The 18,476-nt window shown below is 40.8% G+C and overlaps 1 protein-coding gene across 1 annotated transcript in view; it reads left to right on the top strand.

Annotated features, from left to right (window-relative positions):
- Positions 1 to 1,455: 1,455 nt before the first annotated feature.
- The window catches only part of sema3b (sema domain, immunoglobulin domain (Ig), short basic domain, secreted, (semaphorin) 3B), an 87,464-nt gene continuing 70,443 nt past the window's right edge, over positions 1,456 to 18,476 (top strand). Inside the window, exon 1 of the mRNA XM_065961020.1 lies at positions 1,456 to 2,018. The gene's annotated coding sequence lies outside the window, so the exon portion shown is untranslated. The remainder of the gene's footprint in view (positions 2,019 to 18,476) is intronic.

Raw genomic sequence — 18,476 nt, 5'->3', positions numbered from 1 at the left:
GAATGGGGAAATATTGAACTTCTTTCTTGGGAAGAAAAACCTTTGGAACTGAGAAACATTCATGTTTGAAAACTGAAATAAATCTTTTAACCCAACCGAGCACTTTGAGGTGATGTTTTGGCTCTCAAGGTATTTTTTAAAAACTTTTAGTGTGAAGAAATCAAACAATATGCCGGAGTACAAGGGCAACATTAAAGAAAATAAATATTTAGATTAAAGTCCTGAATTTACAAGGATAAAGTACATTTATGAGAGTAAAGCCGTTTAAATTATGTTTAAAATGATCAGAAGAGCAGCTATTGGTCTCCACGAAAATGATAAAAAGGGAGAACCTCAAATCCATTTCCTCTGCCACAAAAAAGACAATTTCCTCCAAGTCGGTGTGGTTCCTTCTTCAGAAAAGCCCAAGTTTGTTGCGGTATCTTTTCAGGGTCCTGATACTGATATGACAATGTAATGATGATGTGCCAAAACAAAAAGTATTTCCTTATTTGTAATGGTAAATGGACTTGAGCTTGAGTCTTCAGACTACTCAAAGCACTTTTACACCACATGTCACACCTACCCATTCTTACCAATAATCCCATTCATACACATTCATATGCCACTGATAAAGCAGCAGGAGCAACTTTGGGTTAAGTGTCTTGCCCAAGGACACATCAGACATGATGCTGGAGCTGAGGATTGAACCCTCGACCTTCTGGTTGAGAGACAACCGACTCTACCAACTGAGCCACAGCTGCTCCACGTTCCTAATTTTTCCTACTACTGCTGCTCTCCTGATAGAAAATTATAAATGTATGACTTTCTTCTTATAAGTTTCTGAGTTTATTCTCGTAAATGTGTGGCTTTGAGCTCAGATTATTTTCCCCTGAATGTTGCCCTTATACTTCTTTGTACTTCCACAAACTTCTCCTAAACAGATATTAATGCTTCTGTGCTGCATCAGTCCTTAATGCAACATAACATTTGACATGTAGCAAAGCAGCTCAAGGACATCAAGCCTGATTACTGAGTGAAACCTGAACTTTGAACACCTTAATAAATAATGACTTTTTGAAAAAAGTGAGGAGAAAATAGAGGTTAAGATTGAAAACACTTGTCTGTGTTTAAATTTGAACGAGTGTTGGTGCTATAAACAACCTTTAAACTAAAATTAAACACAAGTCCAAAGTGCAGTTTCTTATCCCTGATCCTTATCACAGCTAGATCAGCCGAAACATTCTGCTGGCTCACTAAAAAAAAAAACCCATACAGAAACACAAATCCACACACAGCACTGTGTGTTTGAGGATAGAGCATGTTGAACCATAACAAGAGAATGACACTGCAGCGGGGTGACACAGCGAGGGAGTGACTTTACCTCTGGACTGTGTGGCAGAGGGAGTGGCGCTGAGAGAAAGAGGAGGGTGTGTGTGTCTGTGTGTGTGTGTGTGACAGAGAGAGCTTTGCTTTCACGCCTTGCCGAGCACTGAAAGAGTATCTGTCACACAGAACAAGCCAGAAGACAGAGCGTAAAAGTTAGGCAAAAAGAAAGAGACAAGGGGGGGAAAAGACAGAGGAAGAGAAAGAAAAGAGGAGGAAGAAGAGATAGAGAAAGAGTTTGCTGAAAGCAGCTTCTGTCTACCGTCCCACCCCCTGACTGTCTTCCCCTCCTCTCTGCCCCGGCCGGGAGCGAAAGGAAAAAAAAAAGAAAAGGAGTGCAGAGTGTGTGAGAGAGAGAGAGAGAGAGAGAGAGAGAGCTGAACCACGCTCGCTCTTTAGCGCAGGACTCAGGAATTCCGGGACCTTTGGAGTTGTGCGCACACACACGCACACACATACACACACATGCTGCTTTTTCTCGTGGTGATACAAATCTCAACAGGATTCAGGGAGGGAGTATAAGCAGGAGAGAGGGAGAGAGAAATTAGAGAATAGCCCTTTCCAGCCCTTTCCTGTGGACTATTTGACCATGATGGCACCTGCCAAGGGGGACGTGTAAGGAGGGGCTGAGGCAGAGGAAGCTGCTGATGAAGGTGAGGTTCTTTTATTATATCATTAAATCCCATGTCTCTAATATTATTGTACGTCTTTCCTGTTATGTCCATTTCCATATTACTGAAGATATTTTATCTTAGCTCTTAATTTACAGAGAAACTCCTGTAGAAAGTAGTTTTTCTTACAAGTGTACATGTTGATCTTTGCCATGCTTTTTCTGTTTTATTGATTGATTCAGTTTGTCTTAATAACTGTCCCAAAAAAGTGTTAAGATTTAAGTTATATGAGGAATACTGGAGGTGGGGAAAACCCTGTGTAGGTGTTTGTGTTGGACTAATGCTGCTCTGTTGAAGTGTGTCAACTCTGCAGAATAAGTGGTGTCATATCTGGTGTTGATCATTGAGCTCATTTAAGTGACAGAATTGCCGTGCAGGATTTATTGTGGACGTCTTTTTTTTTTTTAATGCACAATATGGAACTGGTAACACTTTGTGATGTATGGACATTGGCTTTTGATCAGTGCAGTGACTCATCTTGGCATAAATAAAGAAAGGAGAAAGAGTTGAAGTGCGTGAGGGAGGGTGTCTGTCTCTTGGATGTTTCATTTCCTGATGTTGCACCAGTGGAAGTGGTGGGATTTTGAGGAATTTATTATTGCTTTTGCAGAGAGATCCGTCTCTGTCAGATGGAACAGATAAAAACACTGAAGTGGTGATTACAGTTTTAGAACATAATGACATCTTCATGCATGTTAGAGCTTTTGGAATGGGACCACTTTTTTTTTTGCTTTCAAATCAAATCAAATCAAAGTGGAGCCTTTGCATTTCAACAAAAAAAAAGCATTATAAGAATTTAAAAGAGCGTCATTCAGTGATGTATAAAGAAAAGCAGCGGACATATAGAAGATTAGAAGTCTTTGGATTCTTTACACCTGCAGTTATTGTGCGCTTCATCCCCCCACCCCTCCCTCCACCCTCCATCCTGCCACACTCTGCCACTTTTGTTCTCTAATCTCATTTACTTCTGCCTTTTCTGCAGGTTTTTCCTTAAATCCCACAACTAATGACAGAGGCTTATCCCATGCCACTCCGCTTTGCTCTCATTCTTTCTCTCCCCCCCCTCTTTTCTCCTCTTCATCCTTTTTTATGACAATAAGTCTGCCTTCATAAAGCTTTAAATATCTGTTCTCTTTTATACTATTTGTAGCATCTGCTTTTTTTAATACCGGGTTATCATCTGAGTGTTTTTTTGTGTGAGTGGGTGTATATGTGTTTTCAGTCTCGCAGGTGTGCATTTTGTCTGTCATCTTACCTATTCAGTCTTGTAATCCCAGGTCTCAGTCGTCTTTATAACCCCTCCACCCAAAACCCACCTTAACCTGCACAGTAACCCCTCCATTACCATACCATAGAACTATACTTTAACCCTTCATTTACCTCAGGTGTTCTCTGGGTGCAGAGGATGGTCAGACAAGGTGTGACATGATGGATATCGTTCATTGTTTTAGTTATTATGCTCTTATACAAAGACGCCTATAGTTTTTTCATCTTCTTACCTTTAAGTGAACTCAATCTCACCAGGAAAGGATTGTCACTTTCAGTTTTCTTACGTCTTTCATCTTTCTCTTATGAATGGAAACCTACACTTCATTTTGATCGTAAGCCTAAATGAGCCATTTTTCTTTTTAATCACTTTATTTTACATACTGGCCATCTTTCTTCTGTGTTTACTTCGGGACTGAGCAGGAGAACTTTGCCGATTCAACACATTTGTTGGAACAAAAAGGACAAAGACAGTTGGACTAAAACTTTGAAAAATGTTGGCAGTGCAGTGAGCATACAGACCTCTTTAAGCTGCTCCCCTTCTTCGTGTGTAGCTAATGCTCAAGGAAAATGAGCAAATAGCACAACCAAATTTGGAACCAAATTATTATTGGCAGGGTTGCATTGTGGGTGATGCAGCAAACAACCTTTAGTTGTGCTATATCAATAGGGAAATATCTAAGGGTGGACCACCTTAGAAATCTGATTGGCCACCCCTAAACTATGATTGCCTATGTGCCTATTTGGTAAGTGTTTCATCAGGCAGCTGGTAGCTATCTTTACATTTCAGGGGGGCACATTTCCTTTTATTATACCATTGACGTCTGGACATACACCTCCATTATTAATTGAGCTAAGGAGATTTATATTTTGACGCTCTGTTTTGTTACTTTTTAAAGCTGACAAATTATACACAGGAATTAGCATAAATTGGACACTTCAGTGTTGGTCATTTAATTAGCTGAGACAGAAAAGGGAAATACATTTTTTTGACTTGTGACTGTACACAAACTTCAGGCCACCCCTGACTAAGTCAGTGTCCCAGTTGGGCCACCTAGTGAAAAATGTCAAGCCTGCTTGCACGACTATAGCCTCCATACATGGGGCCGCGCACTAACCACTAGGCTACCGGCACCCTGGAGAACATTTTTTAATTATTAAAATGTAATCTGCGCTGGTGTTTACAATACACTTTAGAAATATTTTTCCATGTATAGCCTTATTTGGCTTGGCACATCACTGGATGCATTTTGTTGTAGCAGCCAAAGACCAAACATCGGCTCAAATATTTAGATATATTTAGATAAAAAAGACAACAAGGGATACATAATGATATAAACTATGGGTTATGGATTCCAAATGAACATAGAGTGAGTCCTCATCAACTGTTACCCGTACATGTACAGTAAATGGTCCATGTTGTTGTCTTTGGTGATGCTAGTTTTTCATATGGGATGTTCCTGAGTTAGCTGTCACACTTTACATGGATGGATTGTTGCCCATGTGAATTTCCCACCTCTTGTCATGTGTATCTCCAACAAACTGCTGATGCAAGTTTAAACGCATTACTTCCTGTGTGTCTTTTTTTTTTTTTCCCCCAGGACACACAGAGACAGCGTAGAGAACATCATACATGTAATGGCTTTCACGCTGTAGTCACAGGTTGTGTTGTCTTCAATCATTTGACATCAGACAGCAGCAAAGTGGACATTTATTTAACCTAACAGCTCCTGTGGGTTCAAGGCGGGTCCACTGATTGCCTTGTGATGAATTGACCACGGAGGTAACTTTATGGTTAAGGTGGCTTCACACTGATCCACGGCCACACCTTAAAACCCATTAACCCTTATCTCAACCCTTTCTTGGCAGGAAAACCCATTAACCTTCCTCGTAACCCTTCCCTCGGCCTGAAATAACCACCAGGTCAGCAGAAAGTAGGTAACAAATGTGCAAGGCAGAGACTTGAGAAAAGTATGACACAATAACCGATGTGTCTGCAGACCACGGGATAAATACCTTCCATCGGACCGTCAGTGTTAGCTCGGTCTTAGCTGAAAGAAGCGTGGAGTGAAGTGACCAGTAAGACAAACAGCATAGAACTGATGAGGCCATAAGTATAAGGGTGTAAAACAGGGAGAGACTGGGCAGCAATGTCAGTTTTCCTTTGTTTGAAATATTTAATGAGTTTCTGCGCTCTCTTGAAATATTGACTTTTTCCCATATAGCCGGAGGGGACAGACGGGAGCGGAGGTGGTTCCCTCATTCAAATAGAAAGCAAAAGGCTGTTAGCATCAAACTTTCATCAGTTTCTTTTATTTATTTATTTTTTGTTTTCTTTTTTCGATCGTCGAAAAAAAAAGGAAACATGCTTGCCCTTGATTTGGAAGTCACGGCTAATAAAGGATGGAATGTGTGCTCATTTGTGCGTGTGTGTTTGTGTATGTGTGCATGTGCAGATTTATCCTACATATCCTATACTATATGGAAAGCCTTTTCTTGTTTATATTTGTGCAAGCAGCTCTTGGTCTATGTCTTTTTTTGCACCACATACTGTATATACAAATGTTTAACATTTGATTGTTTTCATGTGACCATTCACCAGGACAATGAATAGAGATAATAGTTGACTTTCTTTGCAGATTTCCATAAGAGATCATTTTTACTGAATCTGATGTGCATTTCAAAATCATACACATTTAAAAGTGGCAATTTATTGGCTATGGGCATCGATGGGTGCCCTGTGAACAGCCATGCTACTCACCAGCATGCAGTAAACAAGAAACTGGGTTGTTTCACTGCTGAGTATGGTTTCATTTACAAAGTCAGTGAGGAAAGATTGCCCCTCCAAATTGTTGTGAAGTAGATAACACAATGGAACATATGGCATTTGTATCTGCATGCAACACCAGCCAGTGTCGTCAACCCTAAATCTCTGCTGCTGATGGTGATTCCTACATAATCACATTTCCTCTTAACCCCTTAGGTAAGTGCATGCATGATAAGAAATCTGCGAGAATTTTGAGTATGTAGGAGATGTAGGACACAATGTAAGATAATAGCTCTCTAGTTTTAGAGGTGTCATTTGATATTCGTAGATAACAGAAACCCAGTAATGGATGGATGGATGGATAACAAAAGAGTTCAGCCTGAGGTCAGGGAAGAGGGTTTCCCTGATTCATCACTTTGTTAAAAAAAGGTAGATAATGGACGTTACTCAGATAGCAAAGACAACACCTTAACTGATGGTCATGCTCACCCTTTTAAGATGAAGAGGCCTTAAACGGATGGCGGGAAAATGCACCAATAATAAATCAGGATGGCAGATTTATTAGAATGTGAAAGAGCAGTGAAGCCAGACTCTGACAGGTGTAGGGACATGTTCAAGAATGCATTAGATGGAATTCTAACTTCCTGTACGAGAGTCTGCAAAGAAGGGGAAATTTAAAAGCTCAGACTAAAGAATCATTTTCACTGAATGAGGTCTGTACTGGTAAGAGAAGAAAGCACAATTGAGTCATAGTCAAATCTTGAAAGCAAACAGGATGCCAAGAGAGGCGAATACAAATCTTATAATAAACCTTTTTCACCTTTTGACTCTTTCCCACTTTCCAAGTCCTGATCACAGACTGTATGGGGACAAATTAGCAATCTAGCAGCTGGCTAAGATGTTTTGTGGGTGGTCCTTTAGCTTCTTGGGCAACAGCTACAACTCAATCACCTGTCAGGCAACTTAGCCACGCCCCTAATTATTCAAATTGATGCTAAACTCTTGGCCTAAGTATCATTAAAGTGGACGACTAACACCAAAAAAAGGTTTTTACCAGTGAAGATTGAGATATTTAGACCACATTCATTTTTGAACCAGGCTGTTAACAGGTTTGTTTCTGCTGTAAAGAGCTTTTTAACATGGCATCTAATGAGACTCCTGAGCTTTTCCAGGTTACTGCTTGGTCCTGATCCGAGCTAACGCTAGACTTTATTTTGAAGGCCAATATGGCTGTTAACATGCAGATTTATGGCTGTATAGAACAACTCCTGGACATAGCTATTAATGGCCATGCATGCCTTATAACCTACATTTAGCATAAAATCCCCCCAAGAAAAAAGCTTCACTCTGCCCGATGTGCGACTCTTTAAGTCAGCTCAGTATGCAACCTGCAGCAAGGATAAAATATGTAAGTCCTGTAACAATACCTAGTTAGCTGTATACATTTTGAATTGTTGTCATTTTGAAACCTTGGAGTGGTGTCCAGTTCTTTATCACATAAATAGTTTAGTGACGATGTCTGACTGGATGTGTAGATGGAGTGAGTTCAGCAGAAGTGATGATCAGTAGTGAGATGTCGTCAGATTGAGCCTGAGACCCAAACCAGAGGCCTGAGGTTTGTTAGTGTGACATAACTGCACAGATGTTTTAGAGGCAGAGTGGTGATGGCTTCATGTCATCAGATAACAGCTGATCACTTTAACATGCAGAAGGATTGAAGTAAACATTAGAGCGAGGACAAACTGGTCTCATCTTATTAGTTTATCAGTGGATTGTGTGTGTGTGTGTGTGTGTGTGTGTGTGTGTGTGTGTGTGTGTGTGTGTGTGTGTGTGTGTGTGTGTGTGTGTGTGAGAATGGATGGGCATCGTTTGGGATCCGGTCGATGTTCGTTTGGCCTTTTTAAAGGCTGGTCAAAAAAGAATTATTCAGTAGATGCCCTTTCTTTGTTGTTTTCTGTCTTTCAGTTCAAATACTCCACCAAAGTGAAATGCTGAATTGACACAAACTTTAGTAACAAAGTGCTTTCAGATTTTTTGTACAGAAACAAACCCCTTGTTAACAGTTTTTAAATCCTTGTAAAAGAAGAAACATGTTTTTGTCGTGCACGAGAAGGATAAAAAAAACGTAGTGGACAGGATTTGTTCTGATTTCTTTGGCACATGACAGTTCCACACTCCCTGCTTGATTTGGAAAAGTCTCCTGCTTCTCCTCATTTATAATGTGTATACCAAATGCTATCATCACACTCACACCCTTCTGCAACAGGGATTTCAAGGATACTGTGACTGTTGATAGGGTTGAAAATCTGAATCCTTTGACACATTCAATCCTTTTCTTCTTCTATTTTTTTTTTTTATCAGTTTATGAACCAAAAGTTTTCCATAACTTCATATTTAATGACAAGAAGAAAGTGATGTTTGGATAAATGAGTGGCCATTTATCTAAAATTATGTTTTATGTGGAAACATTATTTATGAAAAACATGAAGAAGGAATGCTCCTTACAGGTTTTCATTCATAAATCTACATTTAAAGAGCAACTGATGGGTTGGGACCTTTAAAAGTTGGTTGAGGAACTGTTTTCAGTGGGTCGTGAATGTGTACTAGAACAACAAAGTATCAAAAAGTAACGTAGAATACTCAACATTGTCTGAGAGCCTCTCGTCTCCGAATTGAAAGCATTTTTACTCTGCCATGTCTCTGTCTCAGACTGGACGGACTCCCAATTTTTATTGGTCTTGACTCGGTCTCGATCCCTAAATGTCTTGGTCTTGTCTTGGTCTCAGAGCACTCTGGTCTGGTCTTGACTCCAAAACGTCTTTGCAGGGCTTTCAAACCTATTCTTTTACGTTTTGCACCATCTGAGGTCCAAACTGCACAATTATTCATTAAACTAATCTCATTGGTTGAAAATCAGAAATTTGTGGTCATGATTTGTCATTAAGGAGTTGGTGGTGGGTCTTAAGGGGGGTCCAGTTGGGAACCACTGATGTAAACCAAAAACTATTATGCATTAATAAACCCAAACGTAACATTCTGTTTAGAAGAGCATAAAGACATTTTACATGACAGGACTTTAAAAAAGAAGTAAAACACACATTATATTTATATAGGACGATGTTGCACCCATGATGACTTACAATAGCCAATCTTTTACCTGAAGATTTCTCAAATGCTCTCTTTGTGCTCCACTCTTTACTTCCTTCCCTCCACTCCCCCTTCTTTGACACATACACACACACACACCGACACACACCGACACACACACATACACACACAAACATGCACACAACCCTCCTGTCCTTCCTAATTTCTTCTTTCCCCCTTTAATTCTCAGGTCTGTCCTGCACTGTCGCAGATCAGCCTGTCTTTTGCTGGGCTGACCTGTAATTGCACTCCCGATATTATTTCTTTTAGTAGACGTGTGTGTGTGTATGTATGTGGCTGTGTGAGTGTGTGTGAGTTTGGACTCTGAGCTGTCCTGTCACCTTGGGCGGTCATGCAGTATTGAAGGTGAGGTGGAATTAGGAGGCTTTACAAAGAAAGATACGAAAATAACGAGATTCTGGCTGTCCCTGTCTCTCACACACACACACACACACACACACACACACACACACACACACACACACACACACACACACACACACACACACAATATATAACACACATACAAGAACACTTATAGTTTCAGAAACTGTCTCTTTCTCTCTGCGCACACACACACACACACACACACACACACACACACACACACACACACACACACACACACACACACACACACACACACACACACACACACACACACACTGTCCCAGAGGAGCGCTGGAGGGGCTTATGCAGGGGATTTTGCTGTTCTGCAGTGTGCCTGTCAGATAAGGAGGAGACACAGGCCTGCCTGGTGACACGCTACTGAGCGTGTGCAGAACAACATCCTCTCCTCTCCCCTTTTTTAACCCGTCACTCACGACACCTGCCACTCTCTATTGCCATTGATGATGACACCAGACACACAGGGACTTGTCTGGTAGATCATTTGGTAAAATCATGAACATTGCACTTACACACGGCCAGGCACACACCGGATGAGTTTCCTTTTACCTCCTCTTTGTCTGTCAGGTAGTTTGGCAGGAAGCAGCTTTCTGTAATGAGAGGAACACTGAGGAGACCTGGACACCCAGAAAACTGCTTCTTGAATATCCATCAGACTGATGATGTTTATTTTAAATCTGTGATGGCTGTAATTAAGTTAAAATGGGTAAATGATTCATATTTACTGGCAAACACATTTGCATTTTCCTTCATTCCTTTGTTACTGTTTCCTCCTTCTTTCCTTTGGTTATTTTTTATATTTTTCTCATCCTTCCAGCTTCCTGAACAAACCTCAGCTCATCTGTATTCGTCCTCCCTTTCCCCCGTCTTTCTCCCTTCTTGGCCTGTTACTTCTTCTTTCCGTACCTTTCCTTATTGTACCCCCCTATTCTTTCTTTCTCGTCTTATTTTCCCCCCTCTCTGCCCTCCCTCCTTCCGGGTTTCTCTCTCTTCTCACCACCTGTAATTCTTCTTACCGCTGTTCAGCAGCTGCTCCCAGTCACAGTAAGAAAAAGAGTTATTAAAGCAGAAAGAGACAGGCTTTTCTTTCTTTTTTTAAATCCCTGGGTGTATTTCAAAGGTTATCGCTGATGTTTTTTCCAAATTATTTTCTTCACTAATCATCATCTGAAGATGCTTAATGAGGCTAGTTGTATTGTGATTTGAGTTCTAAGTGATTTGCTGTAGAAATTATAGATTTGAGCTCAATTGCTGAGAATCTTGGCTTTAGGATGACAATAAGCCAGCACTTACAACTTACATCTACTCCTGTCAAATTCTGCAGTCCTGCTGCTGCGGGCTCTAACAGCCCGTCATGAGATAGTTTGTCCTCCTTTCTTTATTGAGTCCACCAGTGAGTCTCACTTTCTACCAAAAGTTTTCATGTCCCAAACCTGAAAAGAGGAAGATTAAAATGATTCGAAAATAGTGAAAGGAAATATTTTGTTGTGATTTTAATTATTTTGACCTGACATTTTTTGAACTGGGATGAACTAAAAGATAAAGGATGAGAGGCAGGCTGTAAGAACTAACCATACAACAAATCAATCGATTGGGATTAGCAGCAGTTGTTTTCACTATCAATTCTCTGATCTTCATTTGAGTAATTGATGAACTGCTTGGTAAACATCATAGTCAGCAGAAATGGTCAACTATGATTTCAAGTAGAGCCATTCATTTAGTTTGTTTGGTCTAGGGTTGAATTTGAATGATACAAAGCTTGACAATCCTTTAATTTTACAGACAACTGACTTCATTATATCTTTAATCTTTTTATTTTTTTTATTTAGCAAGCCTCTTTGACATGTGCACTGGAGGAGGGGACATGAAATTAAGCCCATAGTGCCGCTGAAGTCATGATCTGCCTTGTAAATGCATGCATTCTGCAGGTGCTATCATACATACTTACAGTACGAAGGTTTAACACCCCCCCCCCTCCCCTTCTGCTATGCTCCTGAGTATTATATCACCCAATGCCTAGCAGGCCATCATGTTACAAAGTGTTCAATCCTGTCTTTATGAGCGAGAGTCTTCCCCTCCACATCCACCACCCTCACATGAAACCCCTCTTACGCCCTTGGCCTCTTCTGTATATACCAGTACCCCCCATCCTCATCACCACCCTCTTCACCGTCACCATCCCCCAGCCCCAGCCTCCTGGCAGCTCCTCCAGGCAGGCTAATTGACTCAGTCCCAGGAGGGGGGGGATCATGCCACATTTCTAATTTGGCTTCCCCTCCTCCAGATAAAAGCTACATCCCTCCATCCCCCCCCCCCCCCCCTGCCCCACCCTCCCCACACTCTCAATCTCACTCTATCACCATGTTTTTTTCATTTTTTTGTTTACTAATACTACAAATACAATTTTCAGGACAATAAAAATCTAAGTTTATTGTTAAAGCTGCTGTCAGAATGACTGCCAGCCCCCGAATGCAGACATAGGAGACAAGTGAATACATGAAAGGACAGATACACACATCATACACACTCGCAGAGCGCAGCATCTCGCCTTTGCGCTCCATGGGGTTCACCTTCAGAGAGCCTCCATCTCCACAAGCTGCACCTGGGGACTCTGATGGGTGTGTCTCTATGTGTGTGTGTGTTTGCACACGTGTGTATGAACTGAGTCTCATGCCACTAACAAGCAGACAGATGGGGAACAAAGACATTTTTTTATTGATTGGATCACACTTCAGAATCAGAAGAGATAATAAAAAAAACTCTCCAACGTGCCCAGATTGGGAATTGAAAAGATTTTGCCCTCTTGTATTTTTTGTTATTTTTTTATTTTTGTTGCACCTGTAGAGGTGTGTATTGATTTTATTTTGCACCGCTTACTGTGCTACAATGCTTTTGTGTACATGAAAGAATGTGTAAGGTCTGTATTATGTGTCTGTGCATGCATCGCAAATCCAATGCATATAATTTTTATTTGAGTGCGTGTGTATGTGTGTGTGTGTGTGTGTGTGTGTGTGTGTGTGTGTGTGTGTGTGTGTGTGTGTGTGTGTGTGTGTGTGTGTGTGTGTGTGTGTGTGTTCAATGTATAAAGTTACTGAGGGGCCCCTAAGTACAGCTGTCTCAGATCTGGGTGAATCAATGAAATGCAACACTGGCAGAAAGCTGACAATTTCTGTTGAAACTGTGTGTGTGTGTGTAAGTCAAGAGCCTCCAAAAGACGGCAGTGATAAGAAAAATAATTTAAGGTGTTAATATCTTTACCAAAAGAGGTGGAGTCAACCTCTGCTAGTCAACCACAATTCAGCAGATGAAATTAAACATGAAATACACGCACACACACACACACACACACACACACACACAAGGGGAGTATACACACCGTAAGTGCAGCCCTGCACAAGTTGGGCATCCTGACAGATTTTGAGTGCAGAAAGCATGTTTGGTATGAAGCAGTAGCTGCGGCCATTAGTAAAATAGTATTTTCAGATGGACAGATAAGGTATTTTAGCCGGAGGCTCGGGGTCGGCCAGGCTTGTGGAAAATACATTTGACACGTTGAGAGTTGTTACCTACAGAACACTATGTGGAAAGATTTCAGGTCTGTTTTTCATATTTGTAGAAGGAAGGAAGGAAAACGCAACCTTCTATTTTAAAAACAAGTCAGAGCTGGCTGGAGCTTTTTATGCAGGTTTCTTCATTTTTCTTCACTCACAATGATGTACAAGAGACCAACGTTTTTGCACTAAATGTAGCACAACAGAAGCATAATAGTCTCAGTATTCATGTCTCTTCTGCTCCTATATAAATGTACACTTTATGTTTTTTGGATGTTATATGAATAGAAGACATTTATGGTGTTAGTTTTTTTCTGGGCTCAACCCTCTCAAAGAAAGGAGACCATTGAAGTGATTAAGCATCTCTTCACGACACCGCTGGATTACCACTGTGGACATACTGTGGTCATGTTCAGATAAAAGGAGGTAACAAGGTAGATCCAAAACATGCGGGAGAAAGTAATAGATCCAATCTGACGTTGAAACTTCATGTGATTCTCCAGGAAGAACTTAAGGTATAGTGTAGGGAGTCATGATAACTTTACTTTGTGATCTACTTTAAGGACTGCAGATAAAGTTACATGTTAATGTTGTTTTCAGAAAGGATCCAGTACTTTCTTTCTTCTTGAAGTTAGCTTACCGCACCTGGCACACTAATGGTGCTCATCAGAACTATTTTTCTTTTTCAATTCCGATCTGAGACAATTCCCACATGAACTTTTCTTTCACTCTGTCAAACCTTATGTTGCTTTAATGGCCAGAAATGCCATTAAATATCTCAAACGAGTGGAGATGAACAAAAAAAAAACACATTGAAGTCTTACAGAAAATCAAATCTGCTTTTGTTGGCAGGAATGAAGCGTTACCATCCACCATTAAATGTAAAGATTACCGTCTTTAATGTGACCAATGATTATAAACTGTAGAGAATTGGCTGGTGTCTTGTGTGTGGGTGAGGGGGCTTCAAACAGTAGAGTCTTTCATGCTCCAGACCCCATATGCTTATATACTGCTCATTAGCCATGGGTTTTGTATGTATGTGTGTGTGTGTGTGTGTGTGTGTGTGTGTGTGTGTGTCTGTTTGCGTGTGCATGTGTGTCTTTTAATGACCACCTAGAATACATATTCTCATGTTGATTAAAGAAAGGACAGTCTGTCCCTGCATACAGAATATATAAACTGAATGTATTAAAATGAACGTGTATGTGATACAGATGACTGATTGCTGACATGTGGATTGTGACTGCTGACAGTTGTACAAAGAATTAAATGAAAGAAATGAGAATCAGATTGTGTAGAGGAGGGTGGAGGAACACAGTCAGAATGAGGGAAATTAAATGTTGAGGAATAAGTATTTTTTGTCCCTCTTAAAACATTTACAGCTTTTTTTATATGATGTAACAATTTTATGATGTATGAAGTTTTATTCAAGCTTCTAACTCAAAAAACAAAGAAGGCACGTGGTTACTTCTCTACAAACAGCAACCTCTTAGCTTGAAGCAAAAATAAAGTGCTAAAATCTGCAGTTCCTTGAGTGGCCACTTGAGGCTGGCTCCAAAGTGAGTCAGTCCCCATTAGGCTCCGTACTACAATGCCTCTACAGCAGAATTAAAAAATATGCAACCCATTATAGAAAGACGATGTTTTCTTTACATATAAATTCTTCATTCATAGTAAATGTACGACTCACACATTTAAATGTTATAAAGGCTTTAATTTAATCATTAGTAATAATAAGGAAGCTGGGCATTAGAATAGTGGTTATTTAACTAACCTGGTGTGTGACGTGACGTGAGCTGCTAACTCTGATAATTAACACCTTTCGTCAGTTCACACCACGTACACAATATCATTGTTGAAACATTGTGGTTAACCAACTCATTCACATGCTAATAAGTTAGCCATGGGCAAATACTGTGTAGCTTTGATAACATGGCATGTGTGCCAACCCCTCACTTCTCTACAGTGCCAGCCTCTCATCCAAATCTGGTCCTTTTGGCAGAAAAAGGACAACAACAACACAGCGGTAGCAAAAATTGGTAAACACAAGGCTTTAAGGGAGGGCTGTGGCTCAGAGGGAGAGTCGATCATCTCCCAACAGAAAGGTTTGGAGTTTGATCCCCATCTTCTGCAGAAACATGTCGAGCAGGAGTCTGAATTAGGATGAGTGTGTACTGATGGGCAGTTTAGAAACCACTACCATCAGCTTGTGAATGTGGTGTGAATGGTTGAATGTGACCTGCGGTGTAAAAAGCACTTTGAGTAGTCAGAAGATTAGAAAAGACCATTTACCATTTCATTCTGCAAAACAAAGGGAAACTTTGCCATGTTGGTATCATTGCATCCTGTGTTTGTATCTTTCATTAATTTTGTTCCGGTTCTGTAGGAAGTAACTATTTTGAGAAATGCATCTCTACTCCAGTTTACCCCCCCAAAAATGTTTTAACCTACAGCCAACATTACTATTTCTATTTTAGAAAAGCTTCACTTTATGGGAACCAGGCTGTGTCCCCTGCAGGTGGGAGCTAAGTTCTCTCTATGCCACTTTGAGACAGATTAACAGCTTTTGTCCACATTGTGAGGTAGAGACACACATATATGGACTCACACACACACTCACACACGTCCTCAAACCCTGTCATCAGTCCTGCGGTGCTTGTGTGTGGCAGTGGATTTTTTTAACAGCAGGGTGGAACTACACACTGACAGACTGATGCTCACTTCCTGAACAGAAAAAAAAATGATGACAGGCACAATTATTAGCCCAGTAAGAGAGACCTTTCTGAGAGCCAGTGAACCGTGTGGTGTAAAAGTAAAGCTGCTTCCATCCCATGCAGTGTGTTATGATCTCCCAGCGAGCTTTATGTGAGGTCCTGTCATCCATCCTCCATACCAGCTCTGAAACGCTGTAAAGATTTGGACGGTTGACAGTTTATCGCTGCAAAACTGTCACTAAGATGCATTAGGCATGAAAACACTCCAGAGTTCAAGAAAGATTTCTATTTGTTCGGAAACATTTGGCACCAAACTATTTGAAGCCAATCGCTGTAGGAATAAATGCAAATAATGAATACATGCATGCCTATGACTTCCACTGCCCTGTTACCATGAGCCAAACCACAGTGTTTTAGTGCATGGTGTTTGTGTAAAAATTATAATAAATGTACACTTAAATCCAATTACCATACATCACTTTTGAATATGTTTATCATTATGCCCAATTCCACAAACTCAGAGAAAAGACAAGACAAGCTTGAAAAAAACCTTGTTCTGCTCAAGATTCAATATTCAACAGCTGTGCTCTAAAACCGACATGGTTGTTGTTGTGAAACAGTTGACATTTTATTGGTTTATGAAAAGAAAAAGACAGCAAAGTAATGATTAAAGTGATGTTTTACTGAAGGCCCTTCAGTACACCAGTGGAAAATCTATGGTTTGGAAAATTCCTGTCTTCCTGCAAGATACCCTAACATGAGTAAGCCAAATGTTCACCCCTCAAGTCTGTTGTTGAAATCGTAAATTCGGATTTTGACAGTTTAGCCTGTTTTACATTTTCATTAAACATGAAAAATAACTATGCACTTCTTTGATGGTTGCAAAGACATATGCAGGCCCATAAGGATGGTGTTTAACACACTTGTATATGAAAGGGCTCTGAAACTCAGCTGTCACATAAAGTAGTACCAGTCAAAGACTGTCCTGATGACTGGGAGGTGGGGGTGGGGGGTTTGGAGGAGTCTGATGATGATGACAAGCCTCTTCTTCTTCCGGTGTGGAAGTTGAACAGCAGTACTCTGTAGGATTGTTCAAATGTTATGGTGGAATGTCAACTCACACTGTACGGGGAATAACCTGAGTGGTCACACTGTAAGAGTTAAATCGGGACGGAGCATTGACATTTGTCACTCAGATCTTTGTTTATTTCAACAGTCTCATATGCAAGACAAACATGGGCAAAAACAGTCACTTTCTCACACGCACACGTCAGCATCACCAAACAACTCAAGCTAATAATCATGACAAATATTCCCTGTAAGCTGAAGGTCTGCATCTATTTCCTGCCAACGTTTCTCTTGTTCATATCTTAATTAAAGAGGGGAAGACACATTAAACGGACACGCCTGCTGCTTTCAGATGCTGTCTGATGGTTTTTATAGGCATAATAAAAGGGGAAAAAGGCTCTGATGTTGGGGAATCAGCTCTGATCTTACTGTACGAAAGTATTCAGTCGTATGACCAAAGTTTCAAACATGCTAAAAAGTCTGACAAATTGATTTGAGAGGTCAATCACGCCGTGTGACCCATGGACACAGTACAACAAACATTGCAGAATCTAGCTAAAATGCGACCTCAGAACCAGTCTTGCAACTTAAAAATCTGGAATCTAAATTGGACTGAAATCATAGAGTGCCGATCTGGATTACAGAGCTTCTGCAAGTGACCAAACTGTTCCACCCACAAGAGGGGGTGATAGGAGTGGTTTCAAAAGTCCTGGTGGCCTCCTCCCAGCCGATTAGTGACATGGCTGTTGGGGTCTCAAGGGCTGTTGTAGACTGAGTATTGTCTGCTTTGTCAACAGGTCATCACTGTACTTTCTCCTGCTTCATCAGCCATGGTGAGGTCTGTCTATCCAGGAAAAGGTTAGACAGACCTCAAAACACCCAGAGGAGCAGGTGCTTTGCCGTTAAAGAGGTCCATATGCTGTTGACCTTAGACTCATATGGGCCTCCACACCACACACAACTGCATCCAGCTAGAAGACTTTGAATGGTGCAGAGGCCATTCACAACCAGGCTTAAGATTTGAACGAGGAACTTGTCTTGAAGAGGAAAGAGCTCTATACGGATTCCAGACTCTGCTCTTTTGTCTCCTCCTGGTTTAGTTTATTAACTTCCCCGCAACTGTGCCTTGCAGGTTGGTTTGTCAGTTTGGTTTATGAGCAGGTTGCTGAAGTAGTCCAGAGCCAGACTCTGTCGCCTGTAACTTCCAATCAATTCTCCCTCTCCCTGTTGTGAATCTCCTGCAGACACTGTCTTGGATGAAACAGAGAGGGCAGATTCTCCTGTGGCTCCAGCTACTCTACCAATTATCACTGCTGATAGTCCAACCCCGTCACTGCACCATCAGGGCTAAGGTTCTCAATTTTACTTTTTCTACAAAGGCATTAGTCCGGTTAGATGTGCGGTTTCAACTAAACTTGGGTCACAACCTTTCATTTCAACTTAAAGATGATTGAAATCAAAGACCAGGGACAACATTGGCCAAAGAAGAGATAACGAAAGAAAAGAGACGGGGAAGAAA

This window comes from Labrus bergylta, chromosome 12 (genome assembly GCF_963930695.1).
Source record: "Labrus bergylta chromosome 12, fLabBer1.1, whole genome shotgun sequence".
Classification (NCBI taxonomy): domain Eukaryota; kingdom Metazoa; phylum Chordata; class Actinopteri; order Labriformes; family Labridae; genus Labrus; species Labrus bergylta.
The sequence above is the reverse complement of the archived record's forward strand: the minus strand, read 5'-3'. Positions and strand labels throughout refer to the sequence as shown.